The sequence below is a fragment of the Arachis hypogaea genome, chromosome 3, assembly GCF_003086295.3.
Source record: "Arachis hypogaea cultivar Tifrunner chromosome 3, arahy.Tifrunner.gnm2.J5K5, whole genome shotgun sequence".
In the NCBI taxonomy this organism is placed as follows: Eukaryota; Viridiplantae; Streptophyta; class Magnoliopsida; order Fabales; family Fabaceae; genus Arachis; species Arachis hypogaea.
This window is the reverse complement of record NC_092038.1, coordinates 50298701-50322412: the sequence shown is the minus strand read 5'-3', so window position 1 is coordinate 50322412 and position 23712 is coordinate 50298701. Positions and strand designations below refer to the sequence as shown.

At 36.5% G+C, this 23712-nt stretch overlaps 1 non-coding gene across 1 annotated transcript; it reads right to left on the bottom strand.

Annotated features, from left to right (window-relative positions):
• Positions 1-21749: 21749 nt before the first annotated feature.
• LOC112793712 (small nucleolar RNA R71) lies at positions 21750-21856 on the bottom strand. The gene has a single exon (XR_003198411.1). It is a non-coding gene; the product is annotated as a small nucleolar RNA R71 (small nucleolar RNA).
• Positions 21857-23712: the final 1856 nt, after the last annotated feature.

Below are 23712 nucleotides of genomic sequence, written 5' to 3'. Positions count from 1 at the left end.
GGACCTGAGCAAAAATCTGATTCAGAGACTAAAAAGGACTGCAGATGCTGTTGGATTCTGACCTCCCTGCACTCAAAGTGGATTTTCTGGAGCTACAGAAGCGCAATTGGCGCGCTCTCAACGGCGTTGGAAAGTAGACATCCTGGGCTTTCCAGCAATATATGATAGTCCATACTTTGCCCAAGATTTGATGGCCCAAACCGGCGTTCAAATTCACCCTCAGAATTTCCAGCGTTAAACGCCGGAACTGGCACCAAAATGGGAGTTAAACGCCCAAACTGGCACAAAAACTGGCGTTTAACTCCAAGAAGAGTCTCTACACAAAAATGCTTCAATGCTCAGCCCAAGCACACACCAAGTGGGCCCGGGGGTGGACTTTTATGTCATTTACTCATCTCTGTACACCCTAGGCTACTAGTTTTCTATAAGTAGGACCTTTTACTATTGTATTTAGAGATCTTTCAATCTTTGGATCTTTTGATCATGTTTTGATGATTGAACCCTCATTGGGAGGCTGGCCATTCGGCCATGCCTAGACCTTGTTCTTATGTATTTTCAACGGTGGAGTTTCTACACACCATAGATTAAGGTGTGGAGCTCTGCTGTACCTCGAGTATTAATGCAATTACTATTGTTCTTCTATTCAATTCCGCTTGTTCTTGTTCTAAGATATCACTTGTTCTTCAACTTGATGAATGTGATGAACCGTGACACTCATCATCATTCTCACCTATGAACGTGTGACTGACAACCACCTCCGTTCTACCTTCGATTGGGTGAATATCTCTTGGATTCCTGATACACGATGCATGGTTGATCGCCTGACAACCGAGTGCTCGCCTGACAAACGAGCCAGCCATTCCGTGATATCAGAGTCTTCGTGGTATAGGCTAGAACTGATGGCGGCATTCAAGAGAATCCGGAAGGTCTAACCTTGTCTGTGGTATTCTGAGTAGGATTCAATGATTGAATGACTGTGACGTGCTTCAAACTCCTGAAGGTGGGGTGTTAGTGACAGACACAAAAGAATCACTGGATTCTATTCTGGCCTGATCGAGAACCGACAGATGGATAGCCGTGCCGTGACAGGGTGCGTTGAACATTTCCACTGAGAGGATGGGAGGTAGCCACTGACAACGGTGAAACCCTTGCTTAAGCTTGCCATGGAAAGGAGTAAGAAGGATTGGATGAAGACAGTAGGAAAGCAGAGAGACGGAAGGGATAGCATCTTCATACGCTTATTTGAAATTCCTACCAATGAATTACATAAGTATCTCTATCCTTATCTTTATATTTTATTCGTATATCACCCATATCCATTTGAGTTTGCCTGACTGAGATTTACAAGGTGACCATAGCTTGCTTCATACCAACAATCTCTGTGGGATCGACCCTTACTCGCGGAAGGTTTATTACTTGGACGACCCAGTACACTTGCTGGTTAGTTGTGCGAAGTTGTGTTTATGCCATGGTATTAAACACCAAGTTTTTGGTTTCATCACCGGGGATTATTTGAATTGTGAAAAGTATTGATCACAATTTCATGCACCAGCAGGATTCAAAACCCAGGCTCATAAGATGGGTGTTACTTCTGCAAGAGTTTGATATAGAAATAAGAGACAGAAAAGGGACAGAGAACTAAGTAGCTGATCATCTGTCCCGAATAGAACCAGTAGCTGGGGCGTCCCTCCCTTCTACTGAGATCTCTGAGACTTTCCCAGATGAGCAACTCTTTGCCATTCAGGAAGCTCCATGGTTTGCAGATATTGCAAATAACAAAGCTGTGAGGTTCATACCCCAGGAGTACAGCAGGGTGCAAAGAAAGAAATTAATTTCAGATGCCAAGTACTACCTATGGGATGAGCCATATCTCTTTAAGAGATGTGCAGACGGAATGATCCGCACATGTGTACCCAGAGAGGAAGCACAAAGGATCCTATGGCACTGCCATGGATCACAGTATGGGGGACATTTTGGAAGTGAGCGAACAGCCACTAAGGTCCTCCAATGTGGCTTCTACTGGCCTACTCTCTATAGAGATGCCCGAGAGTTTGTGCGTAACTGTGACAGCTGCCAAAGAGCTGGTAACTTACCTCACGGATACGCCATGCCTCAACAAGGGATCTTAGAGATTGAATTATTTGATGTATGGGGGATTGACTTCATGGGTCCGTTCCCACCATCATACTCAAACACTTACATTCTGGTGGCAGTGGACTATATATCTAAGTGGGTAGAAGCAATTGCTACACCCACTAATGATACTAAGACCGTGCTGAAATTCCTCCAGAAACACATCTTCAGCAGATTTGGTGTTCCCAGAGTCCTAATCAGTGATGGGGGTACTCATTTCTGCAATAAATAGCTCTACTCTGCTATGGTCCGATATGGAATTAGTCACAAAGTGGCAATCTCGTATCATCCACAGACAAATGGGCAAGCTGAAGTCTCTAACAGAGAGCTAAAAAGAATTCTAGAACGGACTGTAATTGCCCGTAGAAAGGATTGGGCAAAGAGTTTGGATGATGCTCTGTGGGCATACAGAACAGCATTCAAGACTCCAATAGGAACCTCTCCATACCAACTTGTGTATGGCAAGGCCTGTCATCTGCCCGTGGAACTGGAACGTAAAGCCTACTGGGCAACCAGATTCCTAAACCTGGACGCTAAGTTAGCTGGTGAAAAAAGATTGCTCCAGCTAAATGAGCTAGATGAATTTAGACTCAGTGCCTTTGAAAATGCAAAGATTTATAAGGAAAAGGCAAAGAAGTGGCATGACAAGAAGTTGTCATCCAGAGTCTTTGAGCCAGGAGAAAAAGTTCTACTCTTCAACTCTAGGCTTAGACTGTTCCCAGGAAAACTTAAATCCTGGTGGAGGGGTCCGTATGTGATTACAGGAGTATCACCATATGGATATGTTGAGCTTCAGGATACTGATTCTGACAAAAAGTTCATTGTTAATGGACAGAGGATCAAGCATTATCTTGAAAGCAATTTTGAGCAGGAATGCTCAAAACTGAGGCTTGAATGATTTTCAGTGAAGGTCCAGCTAAAGACAATAAAGAAGCGCTTGCTGGGAGGCAACCCAGTCATTTGCAGATCATCTGTTTTGTTTAATCAAAGTTTGATACATATTCTCAAAGGGCAATTATCAAAATTGAAGGAATTCACAGAGTTACCGAAGGATTCAGTGCAAAAAGCAGAGAAAAAGAGCTTGCTGGCAAAAAAACGCCAGTAAGGGGTACTTTGGGCGTTAAACGCCAGAATGGGCACCATTCTGGGCGTTTAACGCCAGTAAAGGTGCCATTTTGGGCGTTAAACGCCAGAATAGACACCATTCTGGGCGTTTAACGCCAGGTGTGCTGCATCCTGAGCGTTTAGCAAAACGCCTAGTGATGAAGGGAATTCTGGCGTTTAACGCCAGCCATGGTACCTGGCTGGGCGTTAAACACCCACAATGGACAACAATTGGGCGTTAAACGCCAGAATGGATGCCATTCTGGGCGTTTAACGCCAGAAAGGTGGGGGACAGAGATTTTGCTATCTGATTAAAATTTTTTTCAAACTTTCCTTTTTTAATCCATAATTTTCTACATAAACACATTTCAAACTTTCATCATTCACCTTCAAATTTTCAAAAATTAAAATCATTCTTCAAATCTCTCTCAAATCCTTCCCAAATCTTCTTCAAAAACTCAAATATTTCTCAAATTCTTTCCATATCTTCTCAAATCTCCTTCACAATTTTCGAAATCTCTCCCCCTCCCTTATAAATACATGTTCGGCCATCCCTTTCTCCCCACCATTCGAATTTGCTCTCCTCCTCTCTCCCCTTTTTCCTTTCTTTTGCTTGAGGGCAAGCAAACCTCTAAGTTTGGTGTGCTTTTCCGTGATCACTGAGCCAAGAGTTATCAAGATCATGGCTCCTAAGGGAAAACAAACCAATTTAAGAGGCAAGAAAGAAAATAATCCAAAGAGTCTTTGGAATCAAGAGAAGTTCTTAACCAAAGAACATGAAGACCATTATCACAAAATAATGGGTCTGAGGTCAGTAATCCCGGAAGTCAAATTCAATCTAAAAGAAGATGAATATCCAGGGACCCAAGAGCAAATTCGAAACAGAGGATGGGAAGTTCTAACCAATCCTGAGATAAAGGTTGGAAGAAATATGGTTCAGGAATTCTACTCAAATCTGTGGCTGACAGATAAGCAGAGAATGACTGGAACTGCTTTCCATACTTACAGAACCATGGTCAGAGGGAAAGTTATCTACTTCCATCTGGACAAAATAAGAGAGGTCTTCAAATTGCCTCAACTGCAAGATGATCCTGAATCCTTTAATAGGAGAATGGTGAGAGTAGATAAGGGGTTGGATCAAGTTCTAGAGGACATTTGCCTCCCTGGAACTAAGTGGATAACCAATTCAAAAGGTGTCCCAAACCAACTCAAGAGGGGAGACCTCAAACCAATTGCAAGAGGCTGGCTAGACTTTATTGGGCGTTCCATATTGCCCACTAGCAACCGTTCTGAGGTCACTATCAAGAGAGCAGTAATGATTCATTGCATTATGCTTGGAAAAGAAGTGGAGGTTCATCATCTGATTGCTTGTGAGATCTACACAATTGCAAACAAGAATTCCACTGAAGCCAAACTGGCTTACCCAAGCTTGATCTCCTTGCTCTGTAAAGAGGCTGGGGTGAAGATGGGAGTAGATGAATTCATACCCATTGAACATCCAATCACCAAGAAGTCAATGGAAGGACAAATGCAAGACAACTCTATCAAAAAAAGGGCGCAGGAGTTCCTCCCTGAATTTCCTGAAATTGACTACTGGGCTAGCCTAGAAGCATCTATCACCAAGTTGCAAGAAACTATGGAGCAACTTAAGGAAGAACAGCAGAATCAGAACTGCATGCTCTGTAAATTGCTGAAGGAACAAGAGAAGGAAGGGCGTGAACTTCAAGAGTTGAAATGCCAAAAGCTCTCCCCTCAAGTTGAGGGAGCATCCACTTCTCAAAATCAAGGTTGTTGAGTCCTAACTCTGTGATAACCTCTATCATTAGGAGCCTATTTAAATTTTTGTTTTCTATTACTATTAGTCTTATCTTATATCTATTTTTGAGTCTTGTCCTTAATTCATGATTAATAAAATTTAAAGTTCATGTTGTAAAGCTATGAATGTCCTATGAATCCATCACCTCTCTTAAATGAAAAATGCTTTAATCACAAAAGAACAAGAAGTACAGGATTTCGAATTCATCTTTGAAACTAGTTGAATTAGTTTGATGTGGTGACAATACTTTTTGTTTTCTGAATGAATGCTTGAACAATGCATATGTCTTTTGAATTTGTAGTTTTAAGAATGTTAAAATTGTTGGCTCTTGAAAGAATGATGGAAAAGGAGAACTATTATTGAGGATCTGAAAAATCATCAAATTGATTCTTGAAGCAAGAAAAAGTAGTGAATACCAAAAAAAAGTTGTGATCCAAGGCAAAAAGAGTGTGCTTAAGAACACTGGACACCTCTAATTGGGGACTCTAGCAAAGCTGAGGCACAATCTGAAAAGGTTCACCCAAGTATGTGTCTGTGGCATGTATGTATCCGGTGGTAATACTGGAAGACAGAGTGCTTTGGGCCACAGCCAAGACTCATAAAGTAGCTATGTTCAAGAATCATCATACTTAACTAGGAGAATCAATAACACTATCCGAGTTCTGAGTTCCTATGGATGCCAATCATTCTAAACTTCAAAGGATAAAGTGAGATGCCAAAACTGTTCAGAAGCAAAAAGCTACTAGTCCCGCTCATCTACTTGGAGCTAAGTTTCATTGATATTTTGGAGTCTATAGTATGTTCTCTTCTTTTTATCCTATTTGATTTTCAGTTTCTTGGGGACAAGCAACAATTTAATTTTGGTGTTGTGATGAGCGGATAATTTATACGCTTTTTGGCATTGTTTTTAGTATATTTTAGTTAGTTTTTATTATATTTTTACTATTTTTTAGTTAAAATTCACTTTTCTGGGCTTTACTATGAGTTTGTGTGTTTTTCTGTGATTTCAGGTATTTTCTGGCTGAAATTGAGGGTCCTGAGCAAAAATCTGATTCAGAGACTGAAAAGGACTGCAGATGCTGTTGGATTCTGACTTCCCTGCACTCGAAATGGATTTTCTGGATCTACAGAAGCCCAATTGGCGTGCTCTCAACGGCATTGGAAAGTAAACATCCTGGGCTTTCCAGCAATGTATAATAGTCCATACTTTGCCAGAGATTTGATGGCCCAAACCGGCGTTTTAAATCAGCTTCAGAATTCCCGGCGTTTAACGCCGGAACTGGCATAAGAATTGGAGTTAAACACCCAAACTGGCATGAAAGCTGGCGTTTAACTCCAGAAAAAGTCTCTACACATCAAAGCTTCAATGCTCAGCCCAAGCACACACCAAGTGGACCCCGGAAGTGGATTTTTAAGTCATTTACTCATTTCTGTATACCCTAGGTTACTAGTTCACTATTAATAGGATCTTTTGACATTGTATCTGTACCTCATGACACTTTACACGTTTCTTTGTGTACCTTCTACGGCATGAGTCTCTAAACCCCATGGTTGGGGGTGAAGAGCTCTGCTGTGTCTTGATGGATTAATGCAATTACTACTGTTTTTCATTCAATCACGCTTGTTTCTATTCCAAGATATCACTTGTTCCTAAACTTGATGAATGTGATGATCCGTGACACTCATCATCATTCTCACCTATGAACGTGTGCCTGACAACCACCTCCGTTCTACCTTAGATTGAGTAGATATCTCTTGGATTCTTCAATCAGAATCTTCGTGGTATAAGCTAGAACTGATGGCGGCATTCAAGAGAATCCGGAAGGTCTAAACCGTGTCTGTGGTATTCTGAGTAGGATTCAAGGATTGAATGACTGTGACAAGCTTCAAACTCCTGAAGGCTGGGCGTTAGTGACAGACGCAAAAGAATCACTGGATTCTATTCCAACCTGATTGAGAACCGACAGATGATTAGCCGTGTTGTGACAGAGCACGTTGAACATTTTCACTGAGAGGATGGGAGGTAGCCATTGACAACAGTGAAACCCTACATACAGCTTGCCATGGAAGGAGTCTTGCGTGCATGAAGAAGAAGACAGTAGGAAAGCAGAGATTCAGAAGATAGAGCATCTCCAAAACCTCAACCTGTTCTCCATTACTGCAAAACAAGTACTTATTTCATGTTCTTTTACTTTTTACAATCAACCCTGATAATTATTGATATCCTGACTAAGAGTTACAAGATAACCATAGCTTGCTTCATGCCAACAATCTCTGTGGGATCGACCCTTACTCACGTATGGTGTTACTTGGACGACCCAGTGCACTTGCTGGTTAGTTGTGCGGGATTGCAAAAGTGTGATTGCAATTTCGTGCACCAGGCAGCTATAACAAATTATATATCGTTACGAAGCCCCAGATGTTAGCTTTCCAATGCAACTAAAACCATCGCATTTAGACCTCTGTAGCTCAAGTTATGACTGTTTGAGTGCGAAGAGGTCAGGCTGGACAGCTTAGCAATTTCTTCAACTTCTTGTATTCCTTCCACTTTTGCATGCTTCCTTTCCATCCTCTGAGCCATTCATGCCCTGTAATCGCTAAATCACTTAACACACATATCACGGCATCTAATGATAATAAGAGAGGATTAATATTAGCGAATATAAGGCCAAAGATGCATGTTTTCAATCATAGCACAAAATCCGGAAGGAAAACGTAAACTCATGCAATTAGTATGAATAAGTGTATGAAAGATTGATAAAATCCACTCAATTGAGCACAAGATAAACCATAAAATAGTAGTCTATCAATCCTGCTGATGGCTTGGCATGGAAAAACTTTGATGACATGGGTGAAGAATTTGGAAAAGAATCACGCAATATTAGAATAGGCTTGTCAAGTGATGGGTTCAATCTGTTTTGTAGCATGAACATTTCATGGAGCACGTGGCCCGTGATGTTGATGGTATACAACTTGCCTCCGTGGATGTGCATGAAACCCGAATATTGTATGCTTTCTTTGCTTATTCCTAGGCCACAATCACCTGATAAAGACATTGATGTGTATCTACAACCATTGATAGAAGACTTGAAGTTTTTGTGGAAAGTAGGGGTTGCAACTTATGATGCGTCAAAGAATGAGACCTTTCAAATGCGGACAGCTCTTTTGTGGACAATCAACGATTTTCCTACTTATGCTATGTTGTCTGGGTGGAGTACAAAGAGAAAATTGGCTTGCCCTTGTTGCAACAAAAATACCTGTAGCTTACAACTAAAACATAGTCGGAAGACAGTTTATATGGATCATCGTGTCTTTTTATCCATGGATTATCCATGGAGAACCAATACAAGGTCTTTTAATGGGAAGTAGGAATTAAGACCCCCTCCACCTGTTATAGAAGGAACTGAAATTTTTGAGATGCTATAAAATGTTGAGAATGCCTTTGGGAAGAAGTAAAGTACATCAAATAGTCTCCCATGGAATTGGAAGAAAAGATCAATTTTCTTTGAATCTCCTTACTGGCACAAGTACCCACTGCGTCACAACTTAGATGTCATGCACATAGAGAAGAACATACTTGACAGTGTAATTGGAACTCTCTTGGATATCCCAGGTAAGACAAATGACCATTTGAATGCTTGATATGACTTAAAAGATTTGGGTATCTGAAAAAATCTTCAACCAAAGGAGGTGAATAATGGCAAGAGAACAAGGTTGGCAAAATCATGCTTTTCTATGAATGCTGCAGAGAAGTCAGTTTTTTGTGGTGTTTTGAAGACAACAAATCTACCTAATGGTAGTGCTTCGAATATATCACGCTGCGTACATCTAGGAGAAAGAAAAGTTTCTGGGTATAAGACCCAAGATGCTTACTTTATGCTTTACTATTTACTACCAATACCGATTAAAAGCATCCTTCCTGATCATGTGGTCATTTCGTTGATTCGACTAAGTTCTTTTTTTCGTCGCTTATGCAAAAAGTTCATCACACTGGAAGAGATACATCTACTGGAGTTAGAGATTGTGGAAACATTATGCCACCTTGAGAGGATCTTTTCCCCTAGTTTTTTTGACATAATGGTTCATCTTCCCATTCATTTAGCAAATGAGGTGAGATTGGGTGGTCCGGTGCAGTTTTATTGGATGTATCCTACAGAAAGATACATGTGTACATTAAAATCATATGTTCGCAACAAAAGTTGCCCCGAAGGTTCTATCACAGAGGCATATCTGGCTGAAGAGTGCTTAACTTTCTGCTCAAGATACTTGCATGGAGGTGTGCAAAAAGGACTTAATAAGCGACCTCGGAATGATGATGATCCTAACGAAGACGAAGTTGTGCCATCAAATTTGTTTTCTAACAAAGTTCGTTCATTAGGCGTAGGAAATGGAGAACCAATTAATCTAGATGACATATCAAGTGCTCAAGCGCATGTGTATGTACTACACAATTGTGAAGAAGTCGCAGATTATGTTGAATTTTCATGTGTACACTTTGTTTCTAACATGTGGTTCAGCTCCTTCACCTTTCTTCTCTTTGGTTTCTTTGCTGTTTAGCATTTCATAGCTGCCAAGTTGTTGTCTATTTTACTAAATGGACTACGACAGTTACAAATCTAAATTTTATCCATGCTGTATTTTTTTTATCGGTTTTTGTTTTTTGTGCTTTTGACTACTGTGTTTTGTGGCTCTGCTTTTTTTGTTTTCTCTTAAATCTTCTAATTGTTCATCTCTTGTTGCTAATCTGATGAAGTTCATTTGCATTTCTTATTCATGGATTAAGGAATTATTATTATTCTTATTCAGCAAAAATGAACATAGATGAACTTAAAGAATCAGAAAGAGAATGTAGTAGTAGCAGTGACAGAGAGAACAAAAAATCCTAATCAATTAACACTAGAATAGAGAAGAGAACTTAATCACAATACACACTAGACTAAGACGCATTATTTACGCAATTAGAGAAAGTAACCACAATACTACAGAAGCTGCCAGAATTAGTTAAGAACTTCTAACTACTTTTTGACACAATTTTGATTTGCACAGTTATCATCTGCAATTATAATTTCAATACTACCGTTAATCTGGATTATATTGTTATAACTATAGCTAGGAATTATAATAGACAACTAACATCTTCAATAATGTGTAGATATTCTTTTATTTTTTAAAAAGAAAATTTGGTAAATTGAAATAAATATTACCTATATTGTTGTACTAGTTAAAAATTGAAACTAAACAGGAAAACTAGTTGTATGAATCATTGATCTCATATTATTAGTAGTTTTGGTAACATCTTGTACTTGTGCTATGTGGCTCATATTTAAAAATTGAGTGCATTTATTATTAATTACTGTCTTTCATCCTCATGCATCTGCTTCTTAATAAATGCAAACTCCACATAGCCACTTTTGGTTGGACTTTAATCATATTAAACCGTGATCAACAAGACATCTACAATCCAGAAGAACAGGGAGAGTTGTGCAATCAAGACCGCGTGATTAGAAACTTTCTCTAGACTTGACCTAAAATTCCAAAATCATATTGGTCGCTGGTTTCACGGGAATCTTATATGACATTCTTTGTTATCGTGTTGGCTACACTAGTTTTTTTTATCTAACTTTTAAAGGCAGGGATAATATTTAACGAGTGAATGTGACATATTTTTTAGTGTTTTAGCTTAATAATGCAGCCTTGCTAGTAGATTTGCCCAACTCATTATACTGCACGTGTTAGTAATTGTATGCTAACTTTTTATTCACTTCTAGTCAATAAGTCAAAGAAACAAGCAACACAAAGAAAAACAGAAGTTTCCACATCGCATGGGGCCAATCAATTTCGGAAGAGTACGAGTGGCTATGGTAAAATTCTTTAATATGAAAGAGCAGATTTATATTTATTAGGATTTATATTTGCATAAATTTAAGGAAGAAACCGAAGTAATATCTTGTTTTGCATTTACATTAACTGATATGGCTGGAAATCATATGTTTGTTGGCTTTATGAACACCGAAGGTTGTATTGCTATGGCTGAAATTTGTTTGTGCAATTCTGGTTGTTGTATTACTATTTCCTAATCTCACCATGCATGTTAGTAAGAAACTTTAAATTCTTACCTTTTGTTTCTCAAACGTTCTTGCTGCACTGAAAAAAACTTTTATAATTTTTGTATACTAAAATCTTGATATAACAAAAATTTCATTTAATTTTTATAATTATGAATGTCATTATGAATATTTTTCTAACTACTTTTCTATATAATTATGCAGGGTAACAATGAAGATTAAGCAATGAAGATTAAGCTGATTATTATTGTGGTTTATTGGCTAAGATAGAGTACTGTTTAGAATCTTTACATGTATGGTTGACTAATGACTTTTATTAGAAGATACTTATGTATCTAGGATATGCTTTTTTTTATAGAGTATTAGTAGTAAATTCTAAGTGATATTATGGTTATTTTGATATGGCTATGCTTACTTTAGTGTGAGATGTATGAATTTTTACAATTAACTTCATTCTAATACTTTTGAATCATTATTATAAATATATTTTGGTTAGAGATGATTTTTATTATTTAAAAAAATTATTTAGCATAATTATGTATTTATTTTTATTTTATAATATTCAACTCATTTAAATAAAAATGCAGAATTATTATATATGTAATCATATTAACTATATATATATATATATATATATATATATATATACAGAAAAAATGACACCTAAGGCTACGCTTATATACAGGAGCTATAGTATACAAAAAAATGAGGGAACTAAGGCTACACTTATAAAAAGTAGCCATGGAATACAATGTGGCTACGCTTTACAGGTGATTTAGTAGCGTTGAAAAGCGTAGCCTATTCTGGTAAAAATGGAAGCTGAAAAGCGTAGCTTTTGGTCCTGGACAGCATCACTTGAATGAATTCCAAGGTTCTAATTAATAATAAAATTTGTACGACCATATAAAAATAAATCCTCATATATAATAATTTAATTATCTTATCTATTATATATTTTTATAATATATTTTGTGATTGAAAATATCAACATTATGCTCTCATTTTTTAAAAATGTTAAACTTTTAAACTTGTCTTTAAAATATATTAATTTTAAACTTCGATTCAAATTAACAACAAACTGTTCATTAAAAATAATGACAAATTTGTGATCTAATAGGGGGAAAAAGTATTTTTTAAGAAAAAGCTTTTGATTTGAGTTTTTTGTAAAATTTTTGAAAAAAAATTGACTTCTTGCTAAAATATTGTAAATTATTAGTTATTAAAAATTAGCTAGCTAATTATTAGTCACGGCTTTGGGACATTAATTATTTTCTCATTTAAAATAACTTTAGGTTAGTGACAAAATTGTGACAAATTACATTAGCATGCTTGGAAAATTTGCTTCAAACTTTTCATGAATTTTCCATGGAATTATATAGAGGTTAGTGATTAGTAGCAACATGAAATAAGGACAGAAAAAGGACTAACGTTTTTTTCTGACAAATTAGTAGCAACATGAAATAAGCAAGAAAATTCTATCGTTGTTAAACGGTCGCTAATTCCTCACCAAATAAGCTTTTGATTAGTGATTCAATTGCGACTAGTTATTTCTAAAAGTTTCTCTATTAGCTTTGGATTTGTTATAATTCTGCGATTGATTTCAAACGAGGTTAGCAAGTAATTTGCTACAAAATAGGTAGGATATAGCTTTTGCTTTATGACAAGATTACAGTTGCCAGCCCGCTCGCTAAATTAAACTTGCAACAACTTGGCGACAAATGTATTTCTCCCGCTAATCAGTGACTTGAAATCAGCAAACGAAGTGTGTCAGTTGTTAAACAGTTGCAAATTAGTCACTACTTAGGTCCTAGATGCTCAATTTCCGTATTTTCACTTTAGCGACTAATTAGCAAGGAACACTTCCCTAGCTGAATGATTTATCCGTTGCGATGAGTTAGCAACGACTGTTTTCTATCGCTACCCAAATTTTGAAATTTACAATATTATGCAACAAATTAGCGAGAAATTCATTTCTCGCTAAAAATAAAAAAATTGGTGACAAATTAGTTAGGAAATTGTCTATCATAAAATGTCTTTCAAGTCTTTGTGACAGATTAGCTAGGAACATTGTTCCTTGCTAATTAGCCTTTTTTGCACAAAGTTTATTTAGCGACAAACTAGTGTGCAAATTGTTTCTTGCTAATTGTATATCAAACACTTGCGATAAAATAGTGACAATAATATCCCTCGCTATTTTATTTTTATTCGATTGAACCCCTAAGTAACTGATTCGCTTGAACATTGTCACTCGCTAATTAATTTGTAAAAAATTAGCGAAAAAATTTTCCCCGCTCTTTTTTTATCTACAAAAGTCAATTTGCGAGAAATAAAGTTACTCGTGAATCTCTCGCTAATCAGTCGCTTTTCTCAAGTTCGGATATTTTGTGACCGCTCATTTATTTTGTCGTTAGTGCGTCATTAATTCCTTGCAAGTTAATGACGGATTAGTAACAAAAAATATTTCTCACAAAAATTCGTCGCTAATTTGTCAAATTCTTGTAATGTTATTAAAATAATATCTTATTCTATGAAAAGCAGCATATTGATGAATATGATTTGTACCAGTTTGGATTTTTCCACTTAAGATAACTTCCGTTGCAAGTATAGACTAAACGGGCAACCAACTCTGACCATCAAAGTTTAAATTTCTAATTAAAAATAACCGAGAGTAATTAAATCTCAGGTCGTCTTCTCTAGGAACTAATGCCAACAAGTGCATAAAATTGATTGTGAGAATCAAGGGAATTTTCAATAAAGAAGCAAGCAATAAAGAGATAAAAGAACACTCAAAATTGCAATTAATAAACTAATAAAGGAATAAAAGAACTATGTATGTAATATGAACAAGTAAGACTCAAAACTGATGGAAATGTGATTCAAAACATAAATGAAGCCTTGTCTTGGGATGAGTTTTGGAATTCCTTCCTTACCATAACCACAACTATGATAATTATAACGGATTAATCTCACTACGTCAATCCTTAACATTGAAGAGTAGGTCAAGTGAGCATAATTGTTATTAATCCACAAATCCCAACTGACTTACTAATTACCTTAGCAAGAAGCTAGCGTTAGTGGAAACAATAACAACTAACAACCCAAGAATTATCACTAAAAGTTGGACATTATGACTCTAGTAATCCATATACTCATTTTCCCAAGCCAAAGGGTGAAAATTTACCCTATAATCAAAATTGCCATTTCATCAAACACAAAGTGGACATAATCATAAAACATGGCAAAATTTGGGAAATTGATAAAACTATGAACCACAAATTATCAAAATCAACACTAATAACTCAAACAAATATATAATAACCAACAATCATCAAAATCATCACTAGAAATCCAAAATTGCAAAACTATGTATATATTGACAAAGAAAAATAAAATATAAGAAAGTGTAGAACAAGTAGTGTAATAAAAGAGAAAATTAAAAAAAATTCTTACAATGGAAATGGCTAGAATCAAAGATCAAAACTTGAACTATAAAATTCTACAAAACCCTAATTAAAAATCCTAAGAAACTTGAGAGAAAATCTAACCTGAAACTAGCCTAAAACTATCCTAAGTGTGTTGTGTGATGTCTTCTAGTGTATGGTCTTGTATGGTGTTGTTTGCCCCTCCTTATAAGCTTCAAAGCCATCAGAAATGGGCCAAAAAGCCCCTGAAATCGCGAGCCACGTGACATTTTAATGAAGTCACACGTTGGTACCTGTGTGTACGCACAAGTGTGTGAGTACGCACACTTGAGGAATTTCCTCCTGTGCGTACGCACAGAAGTTGTGCATGGGCACACTTGCTGATTTTGACCTTTGTACGTAGGCACAGAAAGTGTGTGTAGGCACACTCTGAAATACTTTTCTCCTTTGTTTTCTTAATATTTTCTCCCAATTGCATGCTTCTCTTCCACTCTTGTCAAGCCATTCCTACCTATTACACCTAAAATCACTCATCAAACACATCAAGGCATCGAATGGAATGAAAGTGGAATAAAATTGATTAAATTAGGCACAAAATAGCATGTTTTTGCAATTAGACATAATTTAGACAGAAATCACAAAAGTTTGTTATTTACATGAATAAATGTGAGTTTATATGATGAAATCCACTCAAATCAATCCAAAATTTATCGTCAAATACGGATTCATCACATATCCTTTTATGATTCTATTTAGAGTAAAACAACATTCTCCATATATATAGTTCTTGTTTACTTAAGTTCACTAATGATCAAAGGGTTCCTAAGGAGACAAAATTATAATAGTTGGGTTGCTAAACAGATAAAATGAAACATTAAAGTAGAGAGTCACTGATAATGTGTATTATTAATATAAGGATATCAATAAATATAAGATTATTTATTATACGAAAATTATACTAAAGAGTAATGATAGGATAAAATATTATTCAGACATAGATGAAATTTAGATTTCATTTTGAAAGTAACTAATTTCAAATGAGTACAAAAGAATCTATTATACAAACAACTCTCTATAAGCAAGAAAAGGCATATGACTTCAATATAAACCCGTAAAAAGGCATAGAACATTGAGAACTTCATAGCCCTATAGCATTTTAAAAATATAAATGGTTATTTTTCTAGACAACATTATGCACAATGCACATAAGTTGAAACAACACAATGTGAACAAAAAATTCATCTACAATCTAACTTGTGCACATCGTCAACATATAACAACCTTGGGTTTAACTTCCATACTCTAAAAGCAAAGAGAAAAGTTGATCAAAGGAAAAAAATTCATATAAAAATGTAAAATTTCACCTTGTAGAATAGAGCCAGTCCAATCTAGAAAATTTCTTTGATGTTGTCCTCATTCAAACTTAATTGATCCTACACTCAGGATAGAGCTCGAGTAACCTAATCATCAGTCAAAGTTCCTGCATATGTCACATTCAAGTGACTCATTTCATTGTTCATGATGGATACATCAAAGGTAACTTCTCCAGTTACAAAACTGGAATAACTATGTTTAGATAAAGGAATAATTAAATGAAGGATGCCATAGCCAAGAAGAAAAAGGATAAGATGACTATTCTATAAAAAGAAAATTACCTCTGCAATACCTCCGATGGTAAGATCTTAGATCTCTGCGTTCTTTTCACTGGTATCATTGACTTGCCGACATTGCTCCTTCTTTACTGATGACAGCAACACAACTCACAACTCACCACTGCCGCTATTCTTTCTCCTCACGCTTTATCAACAATCACCGTTACCTCTCACTTATTGTTCTTCATCTATGCTGCTTGATGGGAACAGATTCAGAGTCTCTGCCACCATCTTCTCTTTTTTTCGCTAGATGCTCTCCCAACTACAACATCAACTACCGCCATTCTCTATCTTCTTTGCCAGTTATTACTTCCATCACCGGCAAGCCCCTTCTACTCCTTTACTGATGATATGTCTAAGTATTTTGAACCATCAATCAATTTATGTATACTTCATATCTACTTCAATCACACACACACACACACATAGAGAGAGCGAGAAAGAAAGAGAGAAGAAATCAAACAAAGATCTATTTTTAAAACCTGAATTTAAATTTGTTTACTCCAACTCTCATTTCAAATTCTGATAAAAAAAACAAAGATTGCGTTTAAAATTAATGTTTCCTTTCTTTCAAAAATTGAACACTTGTTTGCTTTTCCATTGTGCCACTTTGCATGCAAATAAACTAGACATTTGTCAACTAAGTAGATTAGACATTTGTCAAACAATGAATCACAAACACTAGTTACTTATTATATAAATTAATTAATGAATAATTAATAATTAATTAATTAACAATTAATCGATTCTTCCACTATGACAATCTATTAATAAGCACTTTTGTCAAAAGATGACAAATACAAATACATACATTTCACTTGCTTGTAGCTTAGGTTATCTATTGATGAAAAACATGTTAGTGGTTGCTTGAGATATTGGGAACAATATCACCAAAGAGACATATCAGAATGGTGCTATGAGTTTTTTTTGGAGATGTCTTATCAAATTACATTAGTATTAACAACTTTAGCATCAAGCTTAGATGATTGTGGAATAGAGTAAAAAAATGCTAGTGAATACATCTGACCATACTTATATATGTAGTATGCCAAATGCTGATTCTATATTTGCTTGATGTTGTCTTTTCAAACAAGGGAAATAACAAAGTGCATATCTGGTTCTTACCAGTTCTTAGCAATTTTTGTGTCATATAAATGTTGGTTAATTTTTTTTTTGTTGTAGTTTATATGTCGTTGCTATATGTTGACCCTCAAATTTCTATAGTGTGCTGACAAAATTTGTGGATGTCCTGAATTCTATGATTACGACTTTGGTTGTGCCTCTTATTTTATTTCTATGGGATTGACATGTTTCACAATGACCAAGTAGTTAGATAATTTGAAGAAACTAGTCTCCATCAGACATATATTACTATCAAGGACATGCAATCAAGTTTGTTAGTAGCTCAGATTAAAACAACAAAAACATCTTATAGCCCAAACAATTTTTAATTACAAATTATAAAATAAAGAGTAATTAACCAATCAATCACTGAGGTTTTTAAAATTGAACACTTTACTCTCTCAAATTTTAAAATACACAAAATGCTGTCTAACATTTACTTCCATTAAACAACAATTACTTTCCGTTAATCGCTAATAGTGACTATTGATGTAGAATATTAACTCGCATACGTGGACGTTAATTGTCCACGTGTGCAGTCTGGACAAATCAGTTCCCAGGATAAAGTATAAAACAGTTCCCAAAGAGTTCAAAAATCTCAAAATAATCCCCAAAAAAAATTTAAAAATTTAAAAATAATCCCTTCAAATATTTTTAATCATTTTCAAAATTCAACTTCTTATAATATTTTTATTAATAAGGATAATAAAAATTATTAAAAAATATATAATAAATAAAGAACAATAAAGAATAAAATAGATATTAAAAGATAAAATAGATATTAAAAGATAATTTTATTAACTAACACTAAAAATATCATAAAAAGTAATATTATTTAATCATTGATCTATAACACTTATATCAACATGATGTTGAAACCATAATAATAACAATTAAATCTAAGAGGTTTTTGCATCAGAAAAGTCATTATTTATATACCTACACTCTTACGATATTAACACCAAATAAATTTAAAAAAAATATTCTTAAATAAAAAAATATTTTTCTTGGCATAATTGCTTACTGTAGTACACTACAAGAAAAACGCTGAATACCATCGGATTTAATGATAGATGTTAACGTTAGGTTTACCAACGGATTTACCGACAAAGTTGGCAATAAATTTGTCGGGTAAAAAAACTACCGTCATATTTTATTTTTTTGATGGTAAATTCGCCGGTAATATTTAGAGAAAAAAATTAATTAGCGTGAGCATTACCGTTGGATTTACAAGCAGATAAATCTGACAGTAAATTTCATTAGTGAAACGTTGCATTTTGGAGCATCCGCAAAGCTTTACTGGCGGATTAATCCGCTGGTAAATCTTACGATACTTGTGCCCTAAATTCGAACCGCGTACCCTCTTCTCCCTCATTTCGAATACAATTTCTCTCTCTTCACCCTGTCGTCTCCCACACTCTCTCTAACCCTCACATCTTTCTATTATCTATGGCAACCCCCTCTAATGGCCCCTTCTGATCGTCCTCTGGTTCGCTTATATATATATATATATATATATATATGATGCTAGGGCGTCTAGGCCAGTTTCACTGACTTTTTCTTTACTGTTTTAAGGTAGTTTCATGTATTTTCTTAGAGAATAAGGCAAGTTTTGGATGAAAATACACTCACACCTTGATTCAAGCAACTATTGTGAATTTCACATGATTTCATGAGGATTTTGCAAGAATTGAATGACAAATTGATGATGCATAATCTTATAACTTTGACTAGAGCTTTGATGCACTTTATTTGCTTGATTTTAGGACAAAGGAAGCAAGGAAGAACCACGTTAGTAGCCACATTAACCTAGTTAACATGACCACTAATGTGGAATGGGAAAGAGCTTGCAACGTTAATGAGAAAAGTGATCACCAATAATGCCTGCGAAGCCATCATAAGCCCATGTTAATTGCCACGTTAACTAGGTTAACGTGGTAGTTAACGTGGAGACAAAGAAAGCTCCAACATTAGTGGTAAATGTGAACACCACTAACGCTCCAAAATGCGGCAATGAACCAAATTAAGAGTCACGTTAACTTAGTTAACGTGAACTCTAACGTGGAAGAAAGGAACAATGCCAACATTAATGACACTCACCTTTGTCACTAACGATGGATCAAACTAGCATTGCCCACATTAGTGGTCACGTTAAGACCACTAACGTGAAAGTTAATGTGGAGCTAAGATTGATGAGCCAACGTTAGTGACACTCACCTTTGTCACTAACGTTGGAGATGGCATTCACTACCACGTTAGTGGCCACGTTAACTTAGTTAACGTGAGCTTTAACGTGGAGAGTAGGGGCACTTAGAGCGTTAGTGACAAAGGTGAGTGCCATTAACACTCTCGAAGATGAGGCATATCCACGTTAAGAGCCACGTTAGTTACACTAACGTGAACTCTAATGTAGGGACAAGGGGCACAAGGCAACGTTATTAGGAAAGGTGAGTCCCAATAATGCTTGTGAAGGTTTATAAGGCAACGTAGTGGTCACGTTAGTGCCACTAATGTTGGAGTTAACGTGGGTTATATGGGGTTGGAACGTTAGTGAAAAAGGTGATTGCCACTAACGTTCTCAAACCCACAATGTCACTTAACGTTAACTTCACTAATGCCCATGCCTAAAGATTGTAATTGCTTCAACTAAAGATCTAAGGCCCACATCTAAGACTTGAAGAACTCACTAGAAGATCAAGAGAAGTAGTATATATATGAGTAGTTTTGAACTATAGAGAAGCTTGGCACTTTGGAGAACTACCCTCTGTATATTTACTTTTCTGCACTTTTAGCTAAGGATGTATTCTTTTATGCCATTTTCCATTTCTAGAGCTACGAACAACTAAACCCCTTTCATTGGGTTAGGGAGCTCTGTTGTAATTTGATGGATCAATTATAGTTTTTATTCTCTTCTTCTTTCTTCTCTTTTGATTTACTAGAAAGCTTTTGATCTTAATTTAATTGGTTAGTTGTCTTGGAAAAGAAACTCTCCATAATTGGATCTCCTCTAAGCCTTGGAAAAGGGATGAGGAGATCATGCTAGAATTGCTTTCTCATTTTAGACCAAATTGGGATCTGGGCGGATATAGTGACATGTAATCCTCCCAACACTTTGATTTGGAAATACATGTGGTATAATCAGTGACCACACTTCATCTCTTCCCATGAGCAATTAAATCAAGGAATTGGGCAATTGTTCAAGCTTAGAGAGATTGGGTTGCCAAGGAATTGGAACCCAATCACTTAAGATTGCCAAGGAGATCAATAGATGCTTTGCTTGAGGAAGAGATGAAAATGAATTTGATTCGGAGAATACAACATCTTCTGAGTCCAACGAATTTCCCATTTCTGATCTTACCCATTCTCTTTACTTTCTGCCATTTATTTACATGCTCATTTCCCCAAATCCCCATCTAAGATTCTGCACTTTATTTTCTGCTATTTACTTTTTCTGCCATTTAATTTTCTGCAATTCTCAAACTACATTCTGTTTAGCTCAACTAGCATACTCTTCCAACTAAAGTTGCTTGACCAATCAATCCCTGTGGGATTTGACCTCACTCTATTGTGAGTTTTTACTTGACGATAATTCGGTATACTTGCCGAAGGAAAATTTGTTGAGCATTTTTTCTTTTGTTTGTTACTTTATTCAGTTGTTTACCTTCGGTTTGTTTCATTTCTTCCTCACCCCCTATACCCCTTCTGTTTTCTTTCTTTCTTTATTATTATTTACAATTCTGCTCACTAACCTACTAACTGTTGATAATTTGCACCACTCACACTAATAATCACTCTAACAAGAATAACCTCTTCATTTCATCTCTTGCTGTGTGTTTTGTTAGTTGTATGACAAAGAGAAGAGGGGGGAGCTTCAACTTCCTTCGATTCAGAACCTGAAAGAACCCTCCGGAGACTAAGGAGGGAAGCAAGAGGGAAAGGAGTTGTTGGTGCCAAGAAAGAAGAAGAGTATTTTGAAACCAACATGGAGGAGAACTTGGAAAACAATCATGAAGGAGAAGCTCACAACCATGCTAGAGAAGGCCCTGCAAACCATGTTGGGCAAGAAAGGACAGTTCTAGGCTCCTACATCAATCCAAATCCAGGAAATTGTGGAAGTAGCATCCAAAAGCCCACCATACATGCCAACAACTTTGAATTAAAACCCCAGCTAATCACCCTTGTTCAGAACAATTTCTCATTTGGAGGAAGTGCTCAAGAAGACCCCAATCAACATTTAACCACCTTCCTGAGAATTTGTGACACTGTGAAGTCTAATGGAGTCCACCCGGATGTTTATAGGCTACTTTTGTTCCCTTTTTCACTCAAGGACAAAGCATCCAAGTTGCTTGAATCCTTCCCAAAGGAGAGCTTGACAAATTGGGAAGATGTGGTGAACAAGTTTTTAGCAAGATTCTACCCTCCTCAAAGAATTAACAGGCTGAGAGCTGAGGTGCAAACCTTCAGGCAACAAGATGGTGAAACTCTCTATGAGGCATGGGAGAGGTTCAAGGACTTAACAAGAAGATGCCCACCAGATATATTCAATGAATGGGTTCAACTTCACATTTTCTATGAAGGTCTTTCTTATGAGTCAAAGAAGGCTGTAGACCATTCATCAGGGGGCTCTCCAAACAAGAAAAAAACCATTGAAGAAGCCATAGATGTCATTGAAACAGTAGCTGAGAATGACTACTTCTATGCCTCTGAAAGAAGCAATACTCGAGGATTAATGGAGCTGAACCACATTGATGCATTGCTAGCTCAAAATAAGATGATCACCAAGCAGCTAGCAGATCTTACCAAGAAGGTGGAGGAAAACCAAGTTGCAGCAGTCATCACTTCATCACCAGCTCAAGAAGGAGTGAATATAGGAGAAGAAGGTGACTGGGAACAAATCAACTATGTTGGAAACTCACCTAGACAAATCCATGATCCATACTTCAAAACTTATAACTCTGGATGGAGAAATCACCCCAACTTTGGGTGGGAAAATCAACAAGACCAAGGCCAAGACCAGAGACGCCACAACCACAACCCCAACAACAATGCAACTCACCAACATCCCTCACAGAGGTCCTATCAACAACCACCTAATCCCAACCCACCATCACTAACCGAGGATAGACTTTCAAAGATTGAGACTCTACTTGAAGACATATGTAGAGAAATCCAAGACAATAAGGTGTTTAAGGAGGAAGTGCGAGCCAATATCAAAAACCAAGGGAAAAACATCAAGAGACTGGAGTCTCAAGTAGGGCATCTAGCTCAACAAATTCCCAAACCGACTGATGGTTTTCCAAGTGACACAGAGAAAAACCCAAGAGGAGAAACAAAGAAAGTAAGGTGGGAAGAATGTAAGATGATCACCACAAGTGATGAGAAGAGTATGGAGGAAGTAGAACAACTCCAAGATAGTACAAAGGAAAATCATGATGAAAGAAACTCTGCACCTCAACTCACATTCAAGGAAGAGCTGAAGGAGAGGGAGATACTGAACCCATATACACTCTTCCCCCAAAGGCTTAAGAGTGGTATAGCAGGGAGAATGTATTCAAGGTTCCTCGACATGTTTGCATCTCTTGATGTAAATATACCATTCATTAAGGCCCTCCAACAAATGCCTTCCTACATCAAGTATATAAAGGAGCTACTAGCTAGAAAGAGTTCATTGAAGGGTGGACAAACAATAAAGATGAACAGGGATTGTAGTGCTCTTATTCAAACAGAGCCACCCACAAAGAAGAAGGATCCAGGGAGTTTCCACATTCCCTGTGCTATAGGAGAAACAATGATTGATAAGGGACTCCGTGACTTGGAAGCAAGTATCAACCTAATTCCTCTATCTCTCATGAAAAAGCTTCAAATCAATGAGCTAACACCCACAGATATAATCATCAAATTAGCTGACAAAACTCAAAAACAGGCAATAGGAGTGGTTGAGAATGTGTTAGTGAAGGTTGGAAACTACTTCCTTCCCACAGAATTTGTCATCCTGGAAATGGATGAGAATCCTATTCACCCCATCATTCTGGGAAGGTGATGAGCGGATAATTTATACGCTTTTTGGCATTGTTTTTAGGTAGTTTTTAGTAAGTTCAAGCTACTTTTAGGGATGTTTTCATTAGTTTTTATGTTAAATTCACATTTCTGGACTTTACTATGAGTTTGTGTGTTTTTCTGTGATTTCAGGTAATTTCTGGCTGAAATTGAGGGACTTGAGCAAAACTCTGAAAAAGGCTGACAAAAGGACTGCTGATGCTGTTGGAATCTGACCTCCCTGCACTCGAAATGGATTTTCTGGAGCTACAGAACTCCAAATGGCGCGCTCTTAACGGCTTTGGAAAGTAGACATCTAGATCTTTCCAGCAATATATAATAGTCTATACTTTATTCGGAAA